Source organism: Bombina bombina, chromosome 5 (genome assembly GCF_027579735.1).
Source record: "Bombina bombina isolate aBomBom1 chromosome 5, aBomBom1.pri, whole genome shotgun sequence".
Classification (NCBI taxonomy): domain Eukaryota; kingdom Metazoa; phylum Chordata; class Amphibia; order Anura; family Bombinatoridae; genus Bombina; species Bombina bombina.
Genome location: NC_069503.1, coordinates 928,855,972 through 928,878,905, shown reverse-complemented (window position 1 = coordinate 928,878,905; position 22,934 = coordinate 928,855,972).

Sequence of the window (22,934 nt, the reverse complement as noted above, 5' to 3'; positions counted from 1 at the left end):
TGAACAATTGATTACAGTTAAGGCATTGATTTTAGAATCCCAGAGATCATTTATATGACCCGGGAAATAGAAAAAAACATTGATTGGACACCCAGTACACTTCTTTATCCTTAGGCCTTTTTAATAAGAGGGTCCCGGAGCCTCAACCGAAACAACAGCATGAAAGAGGACATATGTCATCCTTTTGAATAATAGATTACAGGAAAGGCATTGATTTTAGAAACCCAGAGATCATTAGTTGCAACCGAGAAATAGAAAAAAACATTGATTAGACACCCAGTACACTTCTTTATCCATGGGCCTTTTTAGCAGAGGCTCCAGGACCCTCAACAAAAACAAGAGCAGGGAGCTGGGCATAGGAGTACAATGGAGTGTGACAATAATAATGTGAAGGGGAAGATTGCGGAGTTGTGGCATTTTAATTTTGTTATCGTGGGAAGTACTTGCAATGACCTTGCTCTGGTGAATCCATATCGCAAATGTGTTTTTTAACGCACTGTTTGTCTATTTTTTGAATATCAGCATTTGGTAAATGAAGCTCAACTTAAGGCTGGTGAGAACCGACCTTTCTTCTGGCTGTTTGCAAATGTTGTGGCTCTGGACAAACATGTGAATACGGGGCCATCAGCCATATTCTGCACGCAACCCCTTTGATGATTGACGATAAACATGTGTCACCTGCAAGCAGAGCTCGTTACCTTCTGTCTAAATCATCTTCCTGGTATGGACAGGCCACTGTTTCCCACAGCAAGTCCGAAGCTTGAACTACAAGATTGTCTTGAGTATGGTAGGAAACCAAAGTTTATTTAATTCTGTACTATCACCACAAAAGCTGAACTTCTTGAAGCAAGGAAAATGCCAGCAATTTCATGTGCTTATGGATGACAAGGACGTCCTGTCCTGTGGTGCACAGAGATGGAGAGGAGTTTGAGCCTCCCTGTACACTACCCAGATGTCTCCAACATCACCAGAAACACAAGACAGTGATTCTTGGGAAGTTCCTGGAGTGTTCCGGTAGCCATCGCTTTGCGCCCCAAAAGGAATACTTTATCAGTGTTTTTGTATACATCCGACAACAGCTTCGGAGACTGTGGTGACACACATGTTATTTACTGTTGTTCAAGCTGTGGCAATATCAATTGGCATTAAAAAGGTAAGATTTGGAGACTAGTGACGCACATTTTATGCACGCTGTGGCGATTGCAATTTGCATTAAAAAGAATCTGCTAACAACCACTACCTAGGACCACACCTGACTCCTGAAGTCATGCTTCAGTTAGTAACTCAAGTTAAATTAATTTATTTTTTATTTTTATTATGCTCAGCAGATTCAAAACATACCATTCTTCTAGTCATATCACATGACATGTCAAAATGCTGCATGGAAAATGGCAGTGTGCAAAGTCATAATCTTAGTGAACCTATAAGTGCATTCAATTTTCTAAAATAAACAAAAATACAGAGAAAAAAAAAAAGGAAAGAGGACATATGGCATCCTTTTGAACAATAGATTACATTTAAGGCATTGATTTGAGAAACCCAGAGATAATTTGTTGCAACCGGGAAATCTAAAAAAACCTTGATTAGACACCCAGTACACTTATTTATCCTTAGGCCTTATTAGCAGAGGCTCCAGGACCCTCAACAAAACCAGCAGTAGGAAAGAGGACATATGGCATCCTTTTGAAAAATAGATTTCTGGAAAGGCATTGATTTTAGAAACCCGGGGATAATTTGTTTCAACCGGGAAATCTAAAAAAACATTGATTAGATACCCAGTACACATATTTATCCTTAGGCCTTTTTAGCAGAGGCTCCAGGACCCTCAACAGAAACAACAGCATGAAAGAGGACATATGGCATCCTTGTGAACAATTGATTACAGTTAAGGCATTGATTTTAGAATCCCAGAGATCATTTATATGAACCGGGAAATAGAAAAAAACATTGATTGGACACCCAGTACACTTCTTTATCCTTACGCCTTTTTATAAGAGGCTCCCGGAGCCTCAACAGAAACAACAGCATGAAAGAGGACATATGGCATCCTTTTGAATAATAGATTACAGGAAAGGCATTGATTTTAGAAACCCGGGGATAATTTGTTGCAACCGTGAAATCTCAAAAAACATAGATTAGACACCCAGTACACTTCTTTATCCTGAGACCTTTTTAGAAGAGGCTCCTGGAGCCTCAACAGAAACAACAGCATGAAAGAGGACATATGGAATTTTTGTGAATAATAGATTACAGGAAAGGCATTGATTTTAGAAACAAAGAGATAATTAGTTGCAACCGGGAAATCTAAAAGAACATTGATTAGACACCCAGTACACTTATTTATCCTTAGGCCTTTTTAGCAGAGGCTCCAGGAGCCTCAACAAAACCAGCAGCAGGAAAGAGGATATATGGCATCCTTTTGAAAATTAGATTACAGGAAAGGCATTGATTTTAGAAACCCGGAGATAATTTGTTGCAACCGGGAATTTGAATCAAACAAATGATTAGATGGACACCCAGTACACTTCTTTCTCCTTAGGCCTTTTTATAAGAGGGTCCAGGACCCTAAAAAAAACACCAGCAGGAAAGAGGACGTATGGCATCCTTTTGAACAATAGAGTACAGGTACAGCATTGATTTTACAAACCCAGAGATACTTTTGGGCAAATGTGAAATAGACAAAAAAATTGAGTGGACATCCAGTACACCTCTTTCTCCTTAGGCCTTTTTATAAGAGGGTCCAGGACCCTCAAACAAAATACCAGCAGGAAAGAGAACATATGGCATCCTTTTGAACAATAGAGTACTGGTACACACAGATAATTGTTTGGAAAAGTGAAATAGCCCCAAAAACCATGCTTGGACTCCCACTCCAGGTCGTTCTCCTTCAGCCTTTTTGTAAGAGCGTCCAGCACCCTTAACAGAAACAACTGCAGGAAACACCACCACATATGCCATCCTTTTGCACAAGCGAGTACAGGTATGGCATCCATTTTAGAAACCCAGAGATAATTGAGAGGAACCAGGAACATTTTTCTAGAAATTTGATGGGGCACCCATTACAGGTCGTTCTCCTTCAGCCTTTTTATACCATGGGCCACGACCCGCAACAGGCACAACAGCATGAAACACCACATATGCCACCCTTTTGCACAATAGAGTACAGGTATGGCATAGATGGAACACGGAGATAATTTAGAGCAACCAAGAGACGGATAAAGATGCTTGGTCGGTCCTCCTCCTTCAAATTTGTGGCATTTTGCGTTCAATTTAATGGTCCACCAGATATGAGTGGTGTGCTAAGTTGTACTATTCGTAACAGTTTAATCACTAGTGTTATGTGCCTTATTTTTTTATTTGAGTTTTTTACCCACAGAGCTGCAGCAGAGGCCAGAAACCTCCAAATACTCCAGTTTCTATTAGAGTGATTGATGGGTCAACAATCAGTACAGGCCCTATTACACACCAGACTGTCCAGCCTGCACACCCAGTAGTCAAGTGGTCCATCGCTCCTGAGAGTGTCGAGATCCGCAGTTAAAGCTAGGTAGTCTGCTACCTGTCGGTTGAGTCTTTCTCTAAGGCTGGATCCCGAAAGGCTCTGATGGTGCATGGGAGTTAAAAAGGTACGCATGTCCTCCATCAACAAGATGTCAGGAAAGCGTCCTGTCCTTGCCGCCGTGGTCGTGGGAGGAGGAGGAGGAGGATTAAATTCATCTCTTCCCCTGTTACATTCCCGTGGTGCTGTGACATCACCCTTATACGCTGTGTAAAGCATAGTTTTTAATTTATTCTTAAAATGCTCCATCCTTTCCGACTTGCGGGAATTTGGTAACATTTCAGGCACTCTATGCTTATACCGGGGGTCGAGGAGCGTGGACACCCAGTACAGGTCGTTCTCCTTCAGCTTTTTTATACGAGGGTCCCTCAACAGGCACAACAGCATGAAAGAACCCATTTGAACAAGGTTGGAAGCTGAGCTAATCATGTCCCGTTCCTCCTCCTCACTGATCTCACTGATGGTATCTTCTTCCCCCCAGCCACGTACAACACCACGGGTACCAGAGAGGTGACAACAACGAGCACCCTGGGATGACTGTTGTGCTCGGTCTTCCTCCTCCTCAAAGCCACATTCCTCCTCTGACTCCTCTTCCTCACAATCCTCTTCCTGCGTTGCCGCAGGTCCAGCAAGCGATGCTGATTCGGCTGTTTGTGGGGGTGATGGACACCACAACTCTTCCTCTTCACGCTCATCTACTGCCTGATCCAGCACTCTTTGCAGGGCACGCTCCAGGAAGAAAACAAATGGTATGATGTCGCTGATGGTGCCTTCAGTGCGACTGACAAGGTTTGTCACCTCCTCAAAAGGACGCATGAGCCTACAGGCATTGCGCATGAGCGTCCAGTAATTTGGAAAAAATATCCCCAGCTCCCCAGAGGCTGGCCTAGCACCCCGGTCATACAAATACTCATTAACAACTTTTTCTTGTTGGAGCAGGCGGTCAAACATTAGGAGTGTTGAATTGCACCGTGTCGGGCTGTCGCAAATCAAGCGCCTCACTGGCAGGTTGTTTCGACGCTGGATATCGGACAAGTGCGCCATGGCCGTGTAGGAACGCCTGAAATGGCCACACACCTTCTTGGCCTGCTTCAGGACGTCCTGTAAGCCTGGGTACTTATGGACAAATCGTTGTACAATTAGATTACACACATGTGCCATGCACAGCACATGTGTCAACTTGCCCAATTTCAATGCCGCCACCAAATTACTTCCATTGTCAGAAGCAACCTTGCCAATCTCCAGTTGGTGCGGAGTCAGCCACTGATCCACCTGTGCGTTCAGGGTGGTCAGGAGTGCTGGTGCGGTGTGACTCTCCGCTTTCAGGCAAGTCAACGCCAAGACGGCATGACACTGCCATACCGGGATGTAGCATAGTACCTGGGGAGCTGGGGGGGTGCCATAGATGTGGAGCAAGACGCAGAAGTTGAAGAGGACTCAGCCGAGGAAGAGGTTATGGAAGAGGATGGAGTAGGAGGAGTAGAGGAGGTAGCAGCAGGCCTGCCTGCAAGTCGTGGCGGTGTCACCAACTCTTCTGCAGAGCCACGCATTCCATGCTTGTCAGAAGTCAGCAGGTTTACCCAATGCGCAGTGTAGGTGATATACCTGCCCTGACCATGCTTTGCAGACCAGCTATCCGTGGTCATATGGACCCTTGCCCCAACGCTGTGTGCCAGACATGCCATAACTTCCTTTCTCACAACAGAGTACAGGTTTGGGATTGCCTTTTGTGAAAGAAATTTCTGCCAGGTACCTTCCACTGCGGTGTCCCAATAGATACAAATATTTTGAAAGTATCAGACTCCACCAGCTTGTATGGTAAAAGCTGGCGGGCTAAGAGTTCAGACAAGCCAGCTGTCAGACACCGGGCAAGGGGGTGACTTTGAGAAATTGTCTTCTTACGCTCAAACATGTCCTTGACAGACACCTGACTGTGGACAGATGACCAGGAACTGCTATGTAAGAGAGACTGAGTGGAGGATGGTTGAGAGGGGGCAAGGAGGACAGCACTGGTTGACGTGGCTGAAGATGCTGGAGCAGGAGGAGGAGGGTGGCTTTCACTTTGTGTGCTGCTTCTACTCATGTGTTCTTCCCATCGGCGTTTGTGATGGTAGACCATGTGCCTTCGCAAAGCAGTTGTACCTAGGTGGGTGTTGGACTTCCCATGACTCTGTTTCTTTTGGCACAGGTTGCAAATGGCATCGCTGTTGTCAGAGGCAGACACACAAAAAAATGCCACACTGCTGAGCTCTGCGATGACGGCATTCTGGTGGTGGCAACAGCATGCGTTGATGGGCGTCGGCGTGCTGTCTGGCTGACCCCTGGTGACGATGCATGCTGTCTGACTGTGCCACTAGCTCCTTGAGATGACCTCCCCATGCTTCCAAATCGTCTCCTCCTCCTCTTCTTCTTCTCTTCTAGCAGGCACCCACGTGACATCCACCGACACATCATCATCAACCGCTTCACTTGTATCTGAAACATCAAGAAAGGAAGCAGCAGCGGGTACAACATCATCATCATCATCACACCGTACCTCCATAACGGTAATGCTGCCTGACTGAGACTGATCACTATTATCTACATCCTCTGTCAATGATGGTTGCGCATCACTCATTTCTTCCAAATGATGTGTCAATAACTCCTGTGACAGATTAAGTGACGCTGCTGTGGTGCTAGTGTTGGTGGTGGCGACAGGCGGGGGAGTGGCACTGGTCACTTGAGACCTGCCCAAAGCACAGCTGGACGTAGATGGTGCGTCAAGGTTAGGAGGACTAGCAGCGGAAGCTGAAGAAGATTGGGTGTCCTGTGTTAGCCATTCAACTAGGTCCTCCTCAGAAGTTTTCGCGTCCCCCCTGACACCCGGTGTCTGCACAATGTGCATATTTGTAGGGTCTAAAGGAATCACAGCACCACGACCACGACCACGGAACCTGCGGGGTGGCCTGCCTCTGCCTGTCATTTATTTTAATATATACACTAACAATACTATTACACCAATTGAGTGGTGGCACTGTGAAAGTGGGCACAGTATATGCTGTGAGACTGACAACAACAAAAAAGACAGATGTTTTAAAAATCACAAATTGTTAATTTTTTAAAATATTACAAGTACTGTGGCAATAAATATGCTTGTTTGGCACTAGTTGGAAAATGGGCCTGTCTGGCACACACGCTGGGAGAAAGGAAACTGCAATTCAATGGCACTAGGAGACTGAAGAATCACAGTCAAAACAGTTATGATTAACAAAAATTCCAATCCTGTTACAATAAATATGATTGGTGGCACTAATTGGCTAGTTGGGACTGGCACACAGGCAGGCAGGCAGGCAGGAGGAAAATGCAATTCAAGGGCACTAGTAGACTGCAGATTGACAGTCAAAACAGTGATGATTGACAAATTTTGCAATACTGTTAAAAAAAATATGATTGCTGGCACTAATTGGATAGTTGGGCCTAGCACACAGGCTGGCAGGCAGTAGAAAAGTGCAATTCAATGGCACGAGCAAACTGAGGATTAAGATCAACAATCAAATTTTTTTTAATTTTAATTAGTAACTATACTGTGACAACAATTATGATTGGTGTAAATAGTAAGCAAGACGGCCTGGCACAAAAGGCTGGCAGGCAGGAGGTAAATGCAATTCAAGGACACTAGGAGACTGAATACTGACAGTCAAAACAGTGATGATTGACAATTTTTGCAATACTGTTAAAAGAAATATGATTGCTGGCAATAATTGGCTAGGTGGGCCTGGCACACAGCAGGCTGCAAGGCAGGAGGAAAGTGCAATTCAATGGCACCAGCAAACTGAGGATTCACAACAACTATTACCAAAAATTAAATTTTTTAATTATTAAGAATACTGTGACAACAAATATGATTGGTGTAAATATTTTTCAAGTAGGCCTGGCACACAGGCTTGGAAGGCAGTAGAAAAGTGCAATTCTAGGGCACGAGCAAACTGAGGATTAAGATCAACAATCAAGAATTTTTTAATTTTAATTAGTAACTATACTGTGACAACAATTATGATTGGTGTAAATAGTTGGCAAGACGGCCTGGCACAAAAGGCTGGCAGGCAGGAGGTAAATGCAATTCAAGGACACTAGGAGACTGAATACTGACAGTCCAAACAGTGATGATTGACAATTTTTGCAATACTGTTAAAAGAAATATGATTGTTGGCAATAATTGGCTAGGTGGGCCTGGCACACAGCAGGCTGCAAGGCAGGAGGAAAGTGCAATTCAATGGCACCAGCAAACTGAGGATTCACAACTATTACCAAAAATTAAATTTTTTAATTATTAAGAATACTGTGACAACAAATATGATTGGTGTAAATATTTTTCAAGTAGGCCTGGCACACAGGCTTGGAAGGCAGTAGAAAAGTGCAATTCTAGGGCACGAGCAAACTGAGGATTAAGATCAACAATCAAGAATTTTTTAATTTTAATTAGTAACTATACTGTGACAACAATTAGGATTGGTGTAAATAGTTGGCAAGACGGCCTGGCACAAAAGGCTGGCAGGCAGGAGGTAAATGCAATTCAAGGACACTAGGAGACTGAATACTGACAGTCAAAACAGTGATGATTGACAATTTTTGCAATACTGTTAAAAGAAATATGATTGCTGGCAATAATTGGCTAGGTGGGCCTGGCACACAGCAGGCGGCAAGGCAGGAGGAAAGTGCAATTCACTGGCACCAGCAAACTGAGGATTCACAACAACTATTACCAAAAATTTTAATTTTAATTCCTAAGAATACTGTGACAACAAATATGATTGGTGTAAATATTTTTCAAGTAGGCCTGGCACACAGGCTTGGAAGGCAGTAGAAAAGTGCAATTCTATGGCACGAGCAAACTGAGGATTAAGATCATCAACAATCAAGAATTTTTTAATTTTAATTAGTAACTATACTGTGACAAAAAATTATGATTGGTGTAAATAGTTGGCAAGACGGCCTGGCACAAAAGGCTGGCAGGCAGGAGGTAGATGCAATTCAAGGACACTAGGAGACTGATTACTGACAGTCAAAACAGTGATGATTGACAATTTTTGCAATACTGTTAAAAGAAATATGATTGCTGGCAATAATTGGCTAGGTGGGCCTGGCACACAGCAGGCTGCAAGGCAGGAGGAAAGTGCAATTCAATGGCACCAGCAAACTGAGGATTCACAACAACTATTACCAAAAATTTTAATTTTTAATTATTAAGAATACTGTGACAACAAATATGATTGGTGTAAATATTTTTCAAGTAGGCCTGGCACACAGGCTTGGAAGGCAGTAGAAAAGTGCAATTCTAGGGCACGAGCAAACTGAGGATTAAGATCATCAACAATCAAGAATTTTTTAATTTTAATTAGTAACTATACTGTGACAACAATTAGGATTGGTGTAAATAGTTGGCAAGATGGCCTGGCACAAAAGGCTGGCAGGCAGGAGGTAAATGCAATTCAAGGACACTAGGAGACTGAATACTGACAGTCAAAACAGTGATGATTGACAATTTTTGCAATACTGTTAAAAGAAATATGATTGCTGGCAATAATTGGCTAGGTGGGCCTGGCACACAGCAGGCTGCAAGGCAGGAGGAAAGTGCAATTCACTGGCACCAGCAAACTGAGGATTCACAACAACTATTACCAAAAATTTTAATTTTTAATTACTAAGAATACTGTGACAACAAATATGATTGGTGTAAATATTTTTTCAAGTAGGCCTGGCACACAGGCTTGGAAGGCAGTAGAAAAGTGCAATTCTAGGGCACGAGCAAACTGAGGATTAAGATCAACAATCAAGAATTTTTTAATTTTAGATAGTAACTATACTGTGACAACAATTAGGATTGGTGTAAATAGTTGGCAAGACGGCCTGGCAAAAAAGGCTGGCAGGCAAGAGGTAGATGCAATTCAAGGACACTAGGAGACTGATTACTGACAGTCAAAACAGTAATGATTGACAATTTTTGCAATACTTTTAAAAGAAATATGATTGCTGGCAATAATTGGCTAGGTGGGCCTGGCGCACAGCAGGCTTCAAGGCAGGAGGAAAGTGAAATTCAATGGCACCAGCAAACTGAGGATTCACAACAACTATTACCAAAAAATTTAATTTTTAATTATTAAGAATACTGTGACAACAAATATGATTGGTGTAAATATTTTTCAAGTAGGCCTGGCACACAGGCTTGGAAGGCAGTAGAAAAGTGCAATTCTAGGGCACGAGCAAACTGAGGATTAAGATCAACAATCAAGAATTTTTTAATTTTAATTAGTAACTATACTGTGACAACAATTAGGATTGGTGTAAATAGTTGGCAAGACAGCCTGGCACAAAAGGCTGGCAGGCAGGAGGTAAATGCAATTCAAGGACACTAGGAGACTGAATACTGACAGTCAAAACAGTGATGATTGACAATTTTTGCAATACTGTTAAAAGAAATATGATTGCTGGCAATAATTGGCTAGGTGGGCCTGGCACACAGCAGCCTGCAAGGCAGGAGGAAAGTGCAATTCAATGGCACCAGCAAACTGAGGATTCACAACAACTATTACCAAAAATTTTAATTTTTAATTATTAAGAATACTGTGACAACAAATATGATTGGTGTAAATATTTTTCAAGTAGGCCTGGCACACAGGCTTGGAAGGCAGTAGAAAAGTGCAATTCTAGGGCACGAGCAAACTGAGGATTAAGATCATCAACAATCAAGAATTTTTTAATTTTAATTAGTAACTATACTGTGACAACAATTAGGATTGGTGTAAATAGTTGGCAAGATGGCCTGGCACAAAAGGCTGGCAGGCAGGAGGTAAATGCAATTCAAGGACACTAGGAGACTGAATACTGACAGTCAAAACAGTGATGATTGACAATTTTTGCAATACTGTTAAAAGAAATATGATTGCTGGCAATAATTGGCTAGGTGGGCCTGGCACACAGCAGGCTGCAAGGCAGGAGGAAAGTGCAATTCACTGGCACCAGCAAACTGAGGATTCACAACAACTATTACCAAAAATTTTAATTTTTAATTACTAAGAATACTGTGACAACAAATATGATTGGTGTAAATATTTTTTCAAGTAGGCCTGGCACACAGGCTTGGAAGGCAGTAGAAAAGTGCAATTCTAGGGCACGAGCAAACTGAGGATTAAGATCAACAATCAAGAATTTTTTAATTTTAGATAGTAACTATACTGTGACAACAATTAGGATTGGTGTAAATAGTTGGCAAGACGGCCTGGCAAAAAAGGCTGGCAGGCAAGAGGTAGATGCAATTCAAGGACACTAGCGGCTAGATTTGGAGTTTGGCGGTAAAAGGGCTGTTAACGCTCCGCGGGTTTTTTTCTGGCCGCACCATAAATTTAACTCTGGTATCGAGAGTTCAAACAAATGCTGCGTTAGGCTCCAAAAAAGGAGCGTAGAGCATATTTAGCGCAAATGCAACTCTCGATACCAGAGTTGCTTACGGACGCGGCCGGCCTCAAAAACGTGCTCGTGCACGATTCTCCCATAGGAAACAATGGGGCTGTTTGAGCTGAAAAAAAACCTAACACCTGCAAAAAAGCAGCGTTCAGCTCCTAACGCAGCCCCATTGTTTCCTATGGGGAAACACTTCCTACGTCTGCACCTAACACTCTAACATGTACCCTGAGTCTAAACACCCCTAGCCTTACACTTATTAACCCCTAATCTGCCACCCCCGCTATCGCTGACCCCTGCATTACACTTTTAACCCCTAATCTGCCGCTCCGTAAACCGCCGCCACCTACGTTATCCCTATGTACCCCTAATCTGCTGCCCTAACATCGCCGACCCCTATGTTATATTTATTAACCCCTAATCTGCCCCCCACAACGTCGCCGACACCTACCTACACTTATTAACCCCTAATCTGCCGAGCGGACCTGAGCGCTACTATAATAAAGTTATTAACCCCTTATCCGCCTCACTAACCCTATCATAAATAGTATTAACCCCTAATCTGCCCTCCCTAACATCGCCGACACCTACCTTCAATTATTAACCCCTAATCTGCCGACCGGAGCTCACCGCTATTCTAATAAATGTATTAACCCCTAAAGCTAAGTCTAACCCTAACACTAACACCCCCCTAAGTTAAATATAATTTTTATCTAACGAAATAAATTAACTCTTATTAAATAAATGATTCCTATTTAAAGCTAAATACTTACCTGTAAAATAAATCCTAATATAGCTACAATATAAATTACATTTATATTATAGCTATTTTAGGATTAATATTTATTTTACAGGTAACTTTGTATTTATTTTAACCAGGTACAATAGCTATTAAATAGTTAAGAACTATTTAATAGTTACCTAGTTAAAATAATTACAAATTTACCTGTAAAATAAATCCTAACCTAAGATACAATTAACCTAACACTACACTATCAATAAATTAATTAAACACAATTGCTACAAATAAATACAATTAAATAAACTATCTAAAGTACAAAAAATAAAAAAGAACTAAGTTACAGAAAATAAAAAAATATTTACAAACATAAGAAAAATATTACAACAATTTTAAACTAATTACACCTACTCTAAGCCCCCTAATAAAATAACAAAGACCCCCAAAATAAAAAATTCCCTACCCTATTCTAAAATACAAAAATTACAAGCTCTTTTACCTTACCAGCCCTGAACAGGGCCCTTTGCGGGGCATGCCCCAAGAATTTCAGCTCTTTTGCCTGTAAAAAAAAACATACAATACCCCCACCCCAACATTACAACCCACCACCCACATACCCCTAATCTAACCCAAACCCCCTTAAATAAACCTAACACTAATCCCCTGAAGATCTTCCTACCTTGTCTTCACCATCCAGGTATCACCGATCCGTCCTGGCTCCAAGATCTTCATCCAACCCAAGCGGGGGTTGGCGATCCATAATCCGGTGCTCCAAAGTCTTCCTCCTATCCGGCAAGAAGAGGACATCCGGACCGGCAAACATCTTCTCCAAGCGGTATCTTCTATGTTCTTCCATCCGATGACGACCGGCTCCATCTTGAAGACCTCCAGCGCGGATCCATCCTCTTCTTCCGACGACTAGACGACGAATGACGGTTCCTTTAAGGGACGTCATCCAAGATGGCGTCCCTCGAATTCCGATTGGCTGATAGGATTCTATCAGCCAATCGGAATTAAGGTAGGAATATTCTGATTGGCTGATGGAATCAGCCAATCAGAATCAAGTTCAATCCGATTGGCTGATCCAATCAGCCAATCAGATTGAGCTCGCATTCTATTGGCTGATCGGAACAGCCAATAGAATGCGAGCTCAATCTGATTGGCTGATTGGATCAGCCAATCGGATTGAACTTGATTCTGATTGGCTGATTCCATCAGCCAATCAGAAAATTCCTACCTTAATTCCGATTGGCTGATAGAATCCTATCAGCCAATCGGAATTCGAGGGACGCCATCTTGGATGACGTCCCTTAAAGGAACCGTCATTCGTCGTCTAGTCGTCGGAAGAAGAGGATGGATCCGCGCTGGAGGTCTTCAAGATGGAGCCGGTCGTCATCGGATGGAAGAACATAGAAGATGCCGCTTGGAGAAGATGTTTGCCGGTCCGGATGTCCTCTTCTTGCCGGATAGGAGGAAGACTTTGGAGCACCGGATTATGGATCGCCAACCCCCGCTTGGGTTGGATGAAGATCTTGGAGCCAGGACGGATCGGTGATACCTGGATGGTGAAGACAAGGTAGGAAGATCTTCAGGGGATTAGTGTTAGGTTTATTTACGGGGGTTTGGGTTAGCTTCGGGGTATGTGGGTGGTGGGTTGTAATGTTGGGGGGGGGGGTATTGTATGTTTTTTTTTACAGGCAAAAGAGCTGAAATTCTTGGGGCATGCCCCGCAAAGGGCCCTGTTCAGGGCTGGTAAGGTAAAAGAGCTTGTAATTTTTGTATTTTAGAATAGGGTAGGGAATTTTTTATTTTGGGGGTCTTTGTTATTTTATTAGGGGGCTTAGAGTAGGTGTAATTAGTTTAAAATTGTTGTAATATTTTTCTTATGTTTGTAAATATTTTTTTATTTTCTGTAACTTAGTTCTTTTTTATTTTTTGTACTTTAGATAGTTTATTTAATTGTATTTATTTGTAGCAATTGTGTTTAATTAATTTATTGATAGTGTAGTGTTAGGTTAATTGTAGGTAATTGTAGGTAGTTTATTTAATTATTTTATTGATAGGGTAGTGTTAGGTTTAATTATATCTTAGGTTAGGATTTATTTTACAGGTAAATTTGTAATTATTTTAACTAGGTAACTATTAAATAGTTCTTAACTATTTAATAGCTATTGTACCTGGTTAAAATAAATACAAAGTTACCTGTAAAATAAATATTAATCCTAAAATAGCTATAATATAAATGTAATTTATATTGTAGCTATATTAGGATTTATTTTACAGGTAAGTATTTAGCTTTAAATAGGAATCATTTATTTAATAAGAGTTAATTTATTTCGTTAGATAAAAATTATATTTAATTTAGGGGGGTGTTAGTGTTAGGGTTAGACTTAGCTTTAGGGGTTAATACATTTATTAGAATAGCGGTGAGCTCCGGTCGGCAGATTAGGGGTTAATAATTGAAGGTAGGTGTCGGCGATGTTAGGGAGGGCAGATTAGGGGTTAATACTATTTATGATAGGGTTAGTGAGGAGGATTAGGGGTTAATAACTTTATTATAGTAGCGCTCAGGTCCGCTCGGCAGATTAGGGGTTAATAAGTGTAGGTAGGTGTCGGCGACGTTGTGGGGGGCAGATTAGGGGTTAATAAATATAACATAGGGGTCGGCGATGTTAGGGGCAGCAGATTAGGGGTACATAGGGATAACGTAGGTGGCGGCGATTTGCGGTCGGAAGATTAGGGGTTAATTATTTTAAGTAGCTTGCGGCGACGTTGTGGGGGGCAAGTTAGGGGTTAATAAATATAATATAGGGGTCGGCGGGGTTAGGGGCAGCAGATTAGGGGTACATAAGTATAACGTAGGTGGCGGTCGGCAGATTAGGGGTTAAAAATTTTAATCGAGTGGCGGCGATGTGGGGGGACCTCGGTTTAGGGGTACATAGGTAGTTTATGGGTGTTAGTGTACTTTAGGGTACAGTAGTTAAGAGCTTTATAAACCGGCGTTAGCCAGAAAGCTCTTAACTCCTGCTTTTTTCAGGCGGCTGGAATCTTGTCGTTAGTGCTCTAACGCTCACTGCAGAAACGACTCTAAATACCAGCGTTAGAAAGATCCCATTGAAAAGATAGGCTACGCAAATGGCGTAGGGGGATCTGCGGTATGGAAAAGTCGCGGCTGTAAAGTGAGCGTTAGACCCTTTAATCACTGACTCCAAATACCAGCGGGCGGCCAAAACCAGCGTTAGGAGCCTCTAACGCTGGTTTTGACGGCTACCGCCGAACTCTAAATCTAGGCCTAGGAGACTGATTACTGACAGTCAAAACAGTAATGATTGACAATTTTTGCAATACTGTTAAAAGAAATATGATTGCTGGCAATAATTGGCTAGGTGGGCCTGGCGCACAGCAGGCTTCAAGGCAGGAGGAAAGTGAAATTCAATGGCACCAGCAAACTGAGGATTCACAACAACTATTACCAAAAAATTTAATTTTTATTTATTAAGAATACTGTGACAACAAATATGATTGGTGTAAATATTTTTCAAGTAGGCCTGGCACACAGGCTTGGAAGGCAGTAGAAAAGTGCAATTCTAGGGCACGAGCAAACTGAGGATTAAGATCAACAATCAAGAATTTTTTAATTTTAATTAGTAACTATACTGTGACAACAATTAGGATTGGTGTAAATAGTTGGCAAGACAGCCTGGCACAAAAGGCTGGCAGGCAGGAGGTAAATGCAATTCAAGGACACTAGGAGACTGAATACTGACAGTCAAAACAGTGATGATTGACAATTTTTGCAATACTGTTAAAAGAAATATGATTGCTGGCAATAATTGGCTAGGTGGGCCTGGTACACAGCAGGCTGCAAGGCAGGAGGAAAGTGAAATTCAATGGCACCAGCAAAATGAGGATTCACAACAACTGTTACCAAAAATTTTAATTTTTAATTATTAAGAATACTGTGACAGCAAATATGATTGGTGTAAATATTTTTCAAGTAGGCCTGGCACACAGGCTTGGAAGGCAGTGTAAAAGTGCAATTCTAGGGCACAAGCAAACTGAGGATTAAGATCATCAACAATCAAGAATTTTTAAATTTTAATTAGTAACTATACTGTGACAAAAATTTATGATTGGTGTAAATAGTTGGCAAGACAGCCTGGCACAAAAGGCTGGCAGGCAGGAGGTAGATGCAATTCAAGGACACTAGGAGACTGAATACTGACAGTCAAAGCAGTGATGATTGACAATTTTTGCAATACTGTTAAAAGAAATATGATTGCTGGCAATAATTGGCTAGGTGGGCCTGGCACACAGCAGCCTGCAAGGCAGGAGGAAAGTGCAATTCAATGGCACCAGCAAACTGAGGATTCACAACAACTATTACCAAAAATTTAAATTTTTAATTACTAAGAATACTGTGACAACAAATATGATTGGTGTAAATATTTTTCAAGTAGGCCTGGCACACAGGCTTGGAAGGCAGTAGAAAAGTGCAATTCTAGGGCACGAGCAAACTGAGGATTAAGATCAACAATCAAGAATTTTTTAATTTTAGATAGTAACTATACTGTGACAACAATTAGGATTGGTGTAAATAGTTGGCAAGACGGCCTGGCAAAAAAGGCTGGCAGGCAAGAGGTAGATGCAATTCAAGGACACTAGGAGACTGATTACTGACAGTCAAAACAGTAATGATTGACAATTTTTGCAATACTGTTAAAAGAAATATGATTGCTGGCAATAATTGGCTAGGTGGGCCTGGCGCACAGCAGGCTTCAAGGCAGGAGGAAAGTGAAATTCAATGGCACCAGCAAACTGAGGATTCACAACAACTATTACCAAAAAAAATAATTTTTAATTATTAAGAATACTGTGACAACAAATATGATTGGTGTAAATATTTTTCAAGTAGGCCTGGCACACAGGCTTGGAAGGCAGTAGAAAAGTGCAATTCTAGGGCACGAGCAAACTGAGGATTAAGATCAACAATCAAGAATTTTTTAATTTTAATTAGTAACTATACTGTGACAACAATTAGGATTGGTGTAAATAGTTGGCAAGACAGCCTGGCACAAAAGGCTGGCAGGCAGGAGGTAAATGCAATTCAAGGACACTAGGAGACTGAATACTGACGGTCAAAACAGTGATGATTGACAATTTTTGCAATACTGTTAAAAGAAATATGATTGCTGGCAATAATTGGCTAGGTGGGCCTGGTACACAGCAGGCTGCAAGGCAGGAGGAAAGTGAAATTCAATGGCACCAGCAAAATGAGGATTCACAACAACTATTACCAAAAATTTTAATTTTTAATTATTAAGAATACTGTGACAGCAAATATGATTGGTGTAAATATTTTTCAAGTAGGCCTGGCACACAGGCTTGGAAGGCAGTAGAAAAGTGCAATTCTAGGGCACAAGCAAACTGAGGATTAAGATCATCAACAATCAAGAATTTTTAAATTTTAATTAGTAACTATACTGTGACAAAAAATTATGATTGGTGTAAATAGTTGGCAAGACAGCCTGGCACAAAAGGCTGGCAGGCAGGAGGTAGATGCAATTCAAGGACACTAGGAGACTGAATACTGACAGTCAAAGCAGTGATGATTGACAATTTTTGCAATACTGTTAAAAGAAATATGATTGCTGGCAATAATTGGCTAGGTGGGCCTGGCACACAGCAGCCTGCAAGGCAGGAGGAAAGTGCAATTCAATGGCACCAGCAAACTGAGGATTCACAACAACTATTACCAAAAATTTAAATTTTTAATTACTAAGAATACTGTGACAACAAATATGATTGGTGTAAATATTTTTCAAGTAGGCCTGGCACACAGGCTTGGAAGGCAGTAGAAAAGTACAATTCTAGGGCACGAGCAAACTGAGGATTAAGATCAACAATCAAGAATTTTTTAATTTTAATTAGTAACTATACTGTGACTACAATTAGAATTGGTGTAAATAGTTGGCAAGACAGCCTGGCACAAAAGGCTGGCAGGCAGGAGGTAAATGCAATTCAAGGACACTAGGAGATTGAATACTGACAGTCAAAACAGTGATGATTGACAATTTTTGCAATACTGTTAAAAGAAATATGATTGTTGGCAATAATTGGCTAGGTGGGCCTGGCACACAGCAGGCTGCAAGGCAGGAGGAAAGTGCAATTCAATGGCACCAGCAAAATAAGGATTCACAACTATTACCCAAAATTAAATTTTTTAATTATTAAGAATACTGTGACAACAAATATGATTGGTGTAAATATTTTTCAAGTAGGCCTGGCACACAGGCTTGGAAGGCAGTAGAAAAGTGCAATTCTAGGGCACGAGCAAACTGAGGATTAAGATCAACAATCAAGAATTTTTTAATTTTAATTAGTAACTATACTGTGACAACAATTAGGATTGGTGTAAATAGTTGGCAAGACGGACTGGCACAAAAGGCTGGCAGGCAGGAGGTAAATGCAATTCAAGGACACTAGGAGACTGAATACTGACAGTCAAAACAGTGATGATTGACAATTTTTGCAATACTGTTAAAAGAAATATGATTGCTGGCAATAATTGGCTAGGTGGGCCTGGCACACAGCAGCCTGCAAGGCAGGAGGAAAGTGCAATTCAATGGCACCAGCAAACTGAGGATTCACAACAACTATTACCAAAAAAATTAATTTTTAATTATTAAGAATACTGTGACAACAAATATGATTGGTGTAAATATTTTTCAAGTAGGCCTGGCACACAGTCTTGGAAGGCAGTAGAAAAGTGCAATTCTAGGGCACGAGCAAACTGAGGATTAACATCAACAATCAAGAATTTTTTAATTTTAATTAGTAACTATACTGTGACAACAATTAGGATTGGTGTAAATAGTTGGCAAGACAGCCTGGCACAAAAGGCTGGCAGGCAGGAGGTAAATGCAATTCAAGGACACTAGGAGACTGAATACTGACGGTCAAAACAGTGATGATTGACAATTTTTGCAATACTGTTAAAAGAAATATGATTGCTGGCAATAATTGGCTAGGTGGGCCTGGTACACAGCAGGCTGCAAGGCAGGAGGAAAGTGAAATTCAATGGCACCAGCAAAATGAGGATTCACAACAACTATTACCAAAAATTTTAATTTTTAATTATTAAGAATACTGTGACAGCAAATATGATTGGTGTAAATATTTTTATAGTAGGCCTGGCACACAGGCTTGGAAGGCAGTAGAAAAGTGAAATTCTAGGGCACAAGCAAACTGAGGATTAAGATCATCAACAATCAAGAATTTTTAAATTTTAATTAGTAACTATACTGTGACAAAAAATTATGATTGGTGTAAATAGTTGGCAAGACAGCCTGGCACAAAAGGCTGGCAGGCAGGAGGTAGATGCAATTCAAGGACACTAGGAGACTGAATACTGACAGTCAAAGCAGTGATGATTGACAATTTTTGCAATACTGTTAAAAGAAATATGATTGCTGGCAATAATTGGCTAGGTGGGCCTGGCACACAGCAGCCTGCAAGGCAGGAGGAAAGTGCAATTCAATGGCACCAGCAAACTGAGGATTCACAACAACTATTACCAAAAATTTAAATTTTTAATTACTAAGAATACTGTGACAACAAATATGATTGGTGTAAATATTTTTCAAGTAGGCCTGGCACACAGGCTTGGAAGGCAGTAGAAAAGTACAATTCTAGGGCACGAGCAAACTGAGGATTAAGATCAACAATCAAGAATTTTTTAATTTTAATTAGTAACTATACTGTGACTACAATTAGGATTGGTGTAAATAGTTGGCAAGACAGCCTGGCACAAAAGGCTGGCAGGCAGGAGGTAAATGCAATTCAAGGACACTAGGAGATTGAATACTGACAGTCAAAACAGTGATGATTGACAATTTTTGCAATACTGTTAAAAGAAATATGATTGTTGGCAATAATTGGCTAGGTGGGCCTGGCACACAGCAGGCTGCAAGGCAGGAGGAAAGTGCAATTCAATGGCACCAGCAAAATGAGGATTCACAACTATTACCCAAAATTAAATTTTTTAATTATTAAGAATACTGTGACAACAAATATGATTGGTGTAAATATTTTTCAAGTAGGCCTGGCACACAGGCTTGGAAGGCAGTAGAAAAGTGCAATTCTAGGGCACGAGCAAACTGAGGATTAAGATCAACAATCAAGAATTTTTTAATTTTAATTAGTAACTATACTGTGACAACAATTAGGATTGGTGTAAATAGTTGGCAAGACGGACTGGCACAAAAGGCTGGCAGGCAGGAGGTAAATGCAATTCAAGGACACTAGGAGACTGAATACTGACAGTCAAAACAGTGATGATTGACAATTTTTGCAATACTGTTAAAAGAAATATGATTGCTGGCAATAATTGGCTAGGTGGGCCTGGCACACAGCAGCCTGCAAGGCAGGAGGAAAGTGCAATTCAATGGCACCAGCAAACTGAGGATTCACAACAACTATTACCAAAAAAATTAATTTTTAATTATTAAGAATACTGTGACAACAAATATGATTGGTGTAAATATTTTTCAAGTAGGCCTGGCACACAGGCTTGGAAGGCAGTAGAAAAGTGCAATTCTAGGGCACGAGCAAACTGAGGATTAAGATCAACAATCAAGAATTTTTTAATTTTAATTAGTAACTATACTGTGACAACAATTAGGATTGGTGTAAATAGTTGGCAAGACAGCCTGGCACAAAAGGCTGGCAGGCAGGAGGTAAATGCAATTCAAGGACACTAGGAGACTGAATACTGACGGTCAAAACAGTGATGATTGACAATTTTTGCAATACTGTTAAAAGAAATATGATTGCTGGCAATAATTGGCTAGGTGGGCCTGGTACACAGCAGGCTGCAAGGCAGGAGGAAAGTGAAATTCAATGGCACCAGCAAAATGAGGATTCACAACAACTATTACCAAAAATTTTAATTTTTAATTATTAAGAATACTGTGACAGCAAATATGATTGGTGTAAATATTTTTCAAGTAGGCCTGGCACACAGGCTTGGAAGGCAGTAGAAAAGTGCAATTCTAGGGCACAAGCAAACTGAGGATTAAGATCATCAACAATCAAGAATTTTTAAATTTTAATTAGTAACTATACTGTGACAAAAAATTATGATTGGTGTAAATAGTTGGCAAGACAGCCTGGCACAAAAGGCTGGCAGGCAGGAGGTAGATGCAATTCAAGGACACTAGGAGACTGAATACTGACAGTCTAAGCAGTGATGATTGACAATTTTTGCAATACTGTTAAAAGAAATATGATTGCTGGCAATAATTGGCTAGGTGGGCCTGGCACACAGCAGCCTGCAAGGCAGGAGGAAAGTGCAATTCAATGGCACCAGCAAACTGAGGATTCACAACAACTATTACCAAAAATTTAAATTTTTAATTACTAAGAATACTGTGACAACAAATATGATTGGTGTAAATATTTTTCAAGTAGGCCTGGCACACAGGCTTGGAAGGCAGTAGAAAAGTACAATTCTAGGGCACGAGCAAACTGAGGATTAAGATCAACAATCAAGAATTTTTTAATTTTAATTAGTAACTATACTGTGACTACAATTAGGATTGGTGTAAATAGTTGGCAAGACAGCCTGGCACAAAAGGCTGGCAGGCAGGAGGTAAATGCAATTCAAGGACACTAGGAGATTGAATACTGACAGTCAAAACAGTGATGATTGACAATTTTTGCAATACTGTTAAAAGAAATATGATTGTTGGCAATAATTGGCTAGGTGGGCCTGGCACACAGCAGGCTGCAAGGCAGGAGGAAAGTGCAATTCAATGGCACCAGCAAAATGAGGATTCACAACTATTACCCAAAATTAAATTTTTTAATTATTAAGAATACTGTGACAACAAATATGATTGGTGTAAATATTTTTCAAGTAGGCCTGGCACACAGGCTTGGAAGGCAGTAGAAAAGTGCAATTCTAGGGCACGAGCAAACTGAGGATTAAGATCAACAATCAAGAATTTTTTAATTTTAATTAGTAACTATACTGTGACAACAATTAGGATTGGTGTAAATAGTTGGCAAGACGGACTGGCACAAAAGGCTGGCAGGCAGGAGGTAAATGCAATTCAAGGACACTAGGAGACTGAATACTGACAGTCAAAACAGTGATGATTGACAATTTTTGCAATACTGTTAAAAGAAATATGATTGCTGGCAATAATTGGCTAGGTGGGCCTGGCACACAGCAGCCTGCAAGGCAGGAGGAAAGTGCAATTCAATGGCACCAGCAAACTGAGGATTCACAACAACTATTACCAAAAATTTTAATTTTTAATTACTAAGAATACTGTGACAACAAATATGATTGGTGTAAATATTTTTCAAGTAGGCCTGGCACACAGTCTTGGAAGGCAGTAGAAAAGTGCAATTCTAGGGCACGAGCAAACTGAGGATTAAGATCAACAATCAAGAATTTTTTAATTTTAATTAGTAACTATACTGTGACAACAATTAGGATTGGTGTAAATAGTTGGCAAGACGGACTGGCACAAAAGGCTGGCAGGCAGGAGGTAAATGAAATTCAAGGACACTAGGAGACTGAATACTGACAGTCAAAACAGTGATGATTGACAATTTTTGCAATACTGTTAAAAGAAATATGATTGCTGGCAATAATTGGCTAGGTGGGCCTGGCACACAGCAGCCTGCAAGGCAGGAGGAAAGTGCAATTCAATGGCACCAGCAAACTGAGGATTCACAACAACTATTACCAAAAATTTTAATTTTTAATTACTAAGAATACTGTGACAACAAATATGATTGGTGTAAATATTTTTCAAGTAGGCCTGGCACACAGGCTTGGAAGGCAGTAGAAAAGTGCAATTCTAGGGCACGAGCAAACTGAGGATTAAGATCAACAATCAAGAATTTTTTAATTTTAATTAGTAAGTATACTGTGACAACAATTAGGATTGGTGTAAATAGTTAGCAAGACGGCCTGGCACAAAAGGCTGGCAGGCAGGAGGTAAATGCAATTCAAAGACACTAGGAGATTGAATACTGACAGTCAAAACAGTGATGATTGACAATTTTTGCAATACTGTTAAAAGAAATATGATTGCTGGCAATAATTGGCTAGGTGGGCCTGGTACACAGCAGGCTGCAAGGCAGGAGGAAAGTGAAATTCAATGGCACCAGCAAAATGAGGATTCA